The sequence below is a fragment of the Sander vitreus genome, chromosome 18, assembly GCF_031162955.1.
Source record: "Sander vitreus isolate 19-12246 chromosome 18, sanVit1, whole genome shotgun sequence".
In the NCBI taxonomy this organism is placed as follows: domain Eukaryota; kingdom Metazoa; phylum Chordata; class Actinopteri; order Perciformes; family Percidae; genus Sander; species Sander vitreus.
The window spans coordinates 23,773,395-23,779,892 of record NC_135872.1 but is presented as its reverse complement, the minus strand read 5'-3'; the positions used below and the strand labels follow the sequence as shown (position 1 = coordinate 23,779,892).

The window sequence follows — 6,498 nt, the reverse complement described above, 5'->3', positions numbered from 1 at the left end:
AAATTGTTGGGGAGGGTCATCCCTTTTTTCCATATCATTATGGAGGGTCATCCAAAAGTTATTGCTAGTGAAGGGAGGGTCAGTTCTCTTTTGACTAAAGGTCCCAAAACTCCTCCGGTGGCTCCTTAAATAAATAACGAACAGTCCCTAAGTGGTTTAAATTACAGTTTGTTTTGGAGAGGAGGAGAACTCTGCAGATAATTCAGATCCAGGTAAAAGCCTCCTGAACGTCTGGGTCATAAGTTAGTAGAGAAAAAAGGTTAGCAAACTTTAGCAGCAGCCGAACCTATTCCCTTAGCGACATACTGTACGTTTAACAGTGTCAGAAAATATTCACCATTGACAGGACTACAAAAAGCTACTAAACCATTAGTGTCCCTGACAAGATTCAAGGATTGGTGTTGAAGATATGTTTGTTTATGTTACCTCAATACCTCAACTTACTAGAATTTAATTGATACCAGCATCAGTAAAGTCATCATCACAGCAACACAATGGAAAAATCACAACCCAACATAACCAAACAGGCACAGGTTACAAATAAACTTCTACCTTACTAAATTTAGAGTCAATATTGAAGTAACTAAATTGTGTCTCTTTAATGTGGCTTTTCTTTTTATAAAAGCTTCTAAATAATATTTTTAAGTAAACTGGTTTCTCATTATTTGTTGGAAGATTTATTTGAAACACAATGATTGTGTCATCATGTTTGCATACATATGCAATTTTAAGTAGAATGTAGGCCTATAGATTAGTAATGTTATATGACAGAGTGTAAAGACAATTATCCTCATTGTGCAAACTATTATCGTAGGCTAGTTCAGTCATTTATTCAAGTTAAGACAGTTTAGAATGAGTATAATCACCATGAAATATTTTCCCAGAAATGATCATTCTGAAAAGCTGATCTGAACCAGCTGTAAAAGAAAGCATAAATAAAGGGATTGAGCATGGAGTTTGACAGTGTAAGCCAATTAAGTGTTTCAATAACAGGAACTGGCACTGAGTCATTACTGAAAGGCAAAACAGTGATACAAAGAAAGAAAGGAGTCCAACATAAAAGAAAGACTCCCAAAACGATAGCCAGAGTTTTGGTAGCCTTTCTCTCATTCTTACTGACAGTTGCTCCAGACTTTTTGGCTCTGACATGTTGTGTTCTGGATGCTGCGTGCCTGTTTCTGTGCAGCAAGGAAAATCTTTAGGTAGATACAGAGCATTATGATCACTGGGAGGTAAAATGATAAAATAGGTCCAATAGTGTTTGCCATGAGAACATCAATCAAACACCTTTCCTCACATTTTTCATTATTTAATCCAGCAATTATGACGCTTATTCCAATTAGAAGAGAGACCCCCCAGCTAACCAGAATCATGATCACAACAACATGATGGTTGATTTTAGTTCTATAGATCAGAGGCTGACACACTGCATAATATCTGTCAATAGAAATACAACACAGGTGCAGAATAGAAGCTGTGCTCAGTGTTATATCAAAACTGCTTCGTACTTTACAAAATAAACCCTCATGATACAGACATGAGCTAAGTGAGAATGCCATGCTGAAAGGAAAGACTATGATCCCAACAAGCAGGTCAGCCACAGCCAGAGAGAGAATAAGGTAGTTAGTAGGAGTGTGGAGCTGTTGGAAATAAAAGACGGAGATTATAACAAGAAAGTTTCCGCATATTGTGATAACAGACAACAACATCAGGAAAAAATATAATAATACACATATAATGGAAGGGGTTTTTGTCAGTATGAAATTAAAGTTATGTATTTCATAGCAGGGATGTATGGCAGTCACAATGCTAGTCCTGTTGAAAGTGACTTCTGGTTCCATGTTTCAGGGTACCTACAATTCAATACAATTCATATTATTAGCAATATAAATAAAATAATAAATAAAATTTGCATTAAAAAAAACATACAAAAATATTTTTTTTTACATCACACCTGTTAAACCAGCAAGACCATGTCCATGCATCAGTCCTGATGGGTGTTCTTGGTTATCTGTACAACTGTGCAGAACCTTTAAACTTATCAACAGCTATCTCATCACCATAAGTGTTGTCCAATGATGCACTGTGTGTGTGTGTGTGTGTGTGTGTGTGTGTGTGCGTGCGTGCGTGCGTGCGTGCGCGTGCGTGTGCGTGCGTGTGCGTGGACTTTTTAGTTTTTAACGTTATGCTACCTTAGTTACCCTGGGATTTGGTCTTATTTTGCTAATCTGAAAACAATACATTGTTTTCTAACATTTGCTAAGGTCCTAAGGGGTACAAATGTTGATGGTTATTGTTGATTTTGTTTAGATGTGCCAAATTCTAATGACGTAAGTGATTATTGGTCGGACCGTTGAGCTAAAGCTATGCTAGTGGCAGGTATCACTTGTTGCCATAGCAACTCCAAACATCCTGGGCTCTAGCTAACTAAACACACTCGGGTTTTTTGTAAATGGTTAATGCTTGTTTTTATTGATGGGGATAAATGTTTTATGACAGTAATGTTCTATGTTTTATGATAATAAAGAGGCCTGGTTTACTTCAGAGGCTGTGTCCTCGCATTTCTGGGTCACATAACAGTGGTATATAACAAAAGATGTATCCTGCGATTCATTCAAAACTTTAATTAGTTTGAAAAAGTAATAATAAATAAATAAAAAAATTAATTTGAAAGAGACAATTATATTGTAAATGGAATCATTTCTAAGACAATTAAATGTACAACAAAATTTGAAATTGTTATAGCTCTAATCCCAGGACAACTAACAGATAGAGTAGGTCTAAACCACAATATAATTTACAGCACCAACAATTTCCCCAAGAGCAATTGCACACACACAACATTTTTTTTAGCAAACAGAAACCTCAAAGAGAACCTGGCTCTATAGGTGGCCATCTGCCTCGACTGGTTGGGGGGAGGTGGGGCGATAAAAAGAGAGGGAGATGTACAAGAACCACAATAATAATTGAAATATGACTAATAATATTATAGCAGTGGGTATAATGGCATCATATGATGAACAGTAGCAGTTTAACAGTTTAACTCAGCCAAACCTCAATGCTTGGCAATTTATGTTCAATGGGACGCACCAGGCAGAGCAGCAGCCCAACCGCAGTGGTGTAAGATGACGTAGTATGAAGAGCGACAACAGTGGCGAGTAGTATTAAAGACCCAAAACCTGCATAAAGAAACAGGTTGGGGTGGTGGATGGGTTAAATAACACAGGACTTTTAACCAGGAGACCGGGTTCCGTGTCCGGTTGTTGTCCTGCGTGTGACTTAAACGAACATTTTGTAGCCCCACCCACAATCTTTTCCTAACCCTAACTAAGTGGTTTTACCCTGCACATTGAAAAATGACGCCAAGGGTCAATGACGTCAGTGTTTGACTAGTTGGGAGTGAGAATGTGTTGCAACTACCACTTGATAACTGTTGACCAGCGGTCCCCAACCTTTTTTGCGCCACGGTCCTGTTTCATGTAAAACATATTTTCACGGACTGGTCTTCAAGGTGTGGCGGATAAACACTTATTATACGACAAAATTATACGACCAGCATGGAAAACAAATATCTAATAATATAAATATATAATATGAAAACAAATGTAAAATGCATTAAAAACCCAATTTACCATAACAATGTATCAGCGGGAGCCCTGCCCTGCTCTTTGGTCATGCAACTGTTGAGAAAGATGCCAAGGTTTTTTAGGTCACGTAAAATCTTAGCTAGTAATGCCCTTGTGTATTGTTTGGGTCTGTGGGACCCGTTTTCAATGTTTGCTAAAATAAATATTATGCTATTTATTATTTCTTCTAACTCACCACTTGTACCACCAAACACTCATCACTTGCACCAAACGAATGAGATGACGGGAGCGATATTGGAAAATAGTCTGCACCAGTGGAATCACTTGAAAAGTCGTTTGGTGTAAGGTCGGCATAAGCTTGTGGTAAATACTTTAAAGTTTAAAATGTTAAATATCTTGCGTCCTTCTTTTCCTAAACCCAACTGTCACGTTCTTTTCCGAAACCCAACTGTCCTGTTCTTGTCCCGCGTGTCACATAAACGTACCTTGTATAAGTCCACCGACGATTTTTTCCTAAACCTAACTGCATCAAAAGTGCCGACAATAGTGCCGACCCAGCACGTTAAGATAAAGCATGTTCAAATATGACGCTAAAGAAGACTTTTAGCGCCAATAACAATGCCAATGGCACCTGACCAAGCGTCCGTATTTTACACGATTAGAGTGAGATTGTGTTGGCTAGATATAGAGCAGAATGCAGTGAATACATGTTGGAGCTTTAAAACAAAATATAAAAGATACAGCAAATAAAGATAGTAATAATCCTTTTTACTTCATTTTCAGTCATCGGGCAGCACGTTGCCTCAGTAGTTAGAATTGGCCTCACAACAAGATGGTCTTGAGTTAGATCCCAGAGGCCTGTACTATGAAGCAAGATTTGGCGTTAACAAGGTAACTTCAGGTTCAACCCAGGGTTTTGTGTATCACAATGGTGGATCACTTGTTACCGGGTTAAATCGCCTTAGTTACTCGGGAGCAGGTTATGTTGGAGATTAGAGATCAACTGGTGTAAAAGCACCGCCTACTGACCAATCAATACTCAATTGATAACTCTTAGAAAATCCGGTGGAGCTCGGTGCGTGGAGAGAGAAAGTGCTTGAAAAAAAAGTTAAAACATTTAGAGACCGACAACCCTGTTAACTAGCCTGGCTCCACCCTCCTACGTACTTCCGCTCAATTTTCCTTTTCCTTCAGTACTCCGTCTGGGTTTGTGGTATATTCTTGGATTTTCTCTGGCCAAATCTTTGGCGGTCCAATCAGTGAACAGAGGGAGTGGCTGAGAACGATGACGTTGAGATTGTGACGTGCGCTAGTTTGAGTTGTAGTTCCGTAATGGCGGCGGAGAAAGATGCGGTCCATTGTGGCAACGCTGCCGAATATCCAAAAGTTAAAGCCCGAGCAAGAACAATCTTTGCTGAGTTGTGTTGGTGGCCATGATGTTGTGGCCCTCCTCCCCACGGGGTTCTGAAAAAAGTTTGATTTTCCAGCTCGCTCCGTTAGTAGTGAAGAAGTTGGCTAAGGCGAACGCTAGCGATGCTAAGCCGATAGTTGTTGTTGTCTCCCCTGTTGTTAGCCTGGTCCTACCAGACAGTACGTAGGAGGGCGGATCCAGACTACCAGAGTGGCTCTGGGCAGATCCAATAGTTTTAAACTTCAACAGAGTACACGCCTTCAAGGAAGTTAACACTTTTCAATGGAGAGTAGCCAGACTCTCTGTACAAATGAAATGTACGAGAGTCTGGTAGGACCAGGCTACCCGTTAACATTCCCTGATGGGTATTTTTATGAAAGATATAGATTTTGTCTGAGGGAATTGTCTGCTTCTTGAGCCGTGTGTTGCCAATGCGCACATTGGTTTTAATTATGTTTTTATATTTCTTATATCCTCTCACTATTGCTTACCACTGCCAGGGTTGCAACTGATAATAGGCTAAAGCAACGACAGTTTATGGAAAGCACAAGTGTAATTATGGTCAGATCTTGTGCCTGACTGATGGGGAAGTAATATTAATAAGCCTTGTGATTGACGCATTTACAGCGTCGGCTATATTTTTGCCAGCTTTCCTTCCTGTTTTAGGAAGCAGCGACTGTATTGCGTTTTGCCTGAAAAACCGTGTCTGTGTTCTTCATATTTATGTAGAATTATAGTTTGTTCTTTTTATGTAAAATATGCAGCTCTGGTAGATGTTTGCGATTGGTCATGCTGTGCAAACACTGTCTCTTTTATGTGAACGTGTGTGTCGCTGGATTGGGAAATCCTGGTTAGATTGAACTAGATAATAACCAGCCACTTAAAACAATAATATGAGCATTTGAATGGTAAAACAAGCACTTTTGGACTTCTCGATCTGTACCAATGTATCCCGGGGGTACACGTGTGCGGTAGTTTGAATGCACATAATTGTTGTTCTAAAATTTCCTTCGGGATGAATGAATCTATCTATCTATCTAAAAGTTTTCTGCTGAGAAGCAAGCAAAGATTCAAGATGGCTGACGCTCGTTTTGCTTCGGAAATCTTCGGAGAAAGACGACAGTCCAACCCCCTATGGGCGGGTGGAAAACATGAGGAAGTAGCAACCTACTACTGGCTGTAGTCCAATGCCTCTGGGCAAAAAATCTTCCGATGACACAAAAATCATCGTTTTACGTCATCGGAAGATTTTTTCCAGACCCACAATACAGAGATCTCTCGTCTCAGGGGGACATGAGGGAGGGAAGCAAGTCATTCGAAAATACTGCCGTGTTTCTGCTGATACAAAGCTTAATGCTAAGTCGGTGAAGTATGCCTTTAAGTACTGTTATTATTTAAAGTTGTAACCATTATTGTTTTATAATTATTCATGTGACATTGTTACTGTTATATTGCTGAATGAAGACTGCTGTTTATATTGTTGTTAGAAGTTTGGTGAAT

At 39.4% G+C, this 6,498-nt stretch overlaps 1 pseudogene; it reads right to left on the bottom strand.

Moving 5' to 3' along the window:
- Window positions 1–862: 862 nt before the first annotated feature.
- On the bottom strand, window positions 863–1,841 carry LOC144533858 (trace amine-associated receptor 1-like; annotated as a pseudogene).
- Between the last annotated feature and the right edge of the window lie 4,657 nt (window positions 1,842–6,498).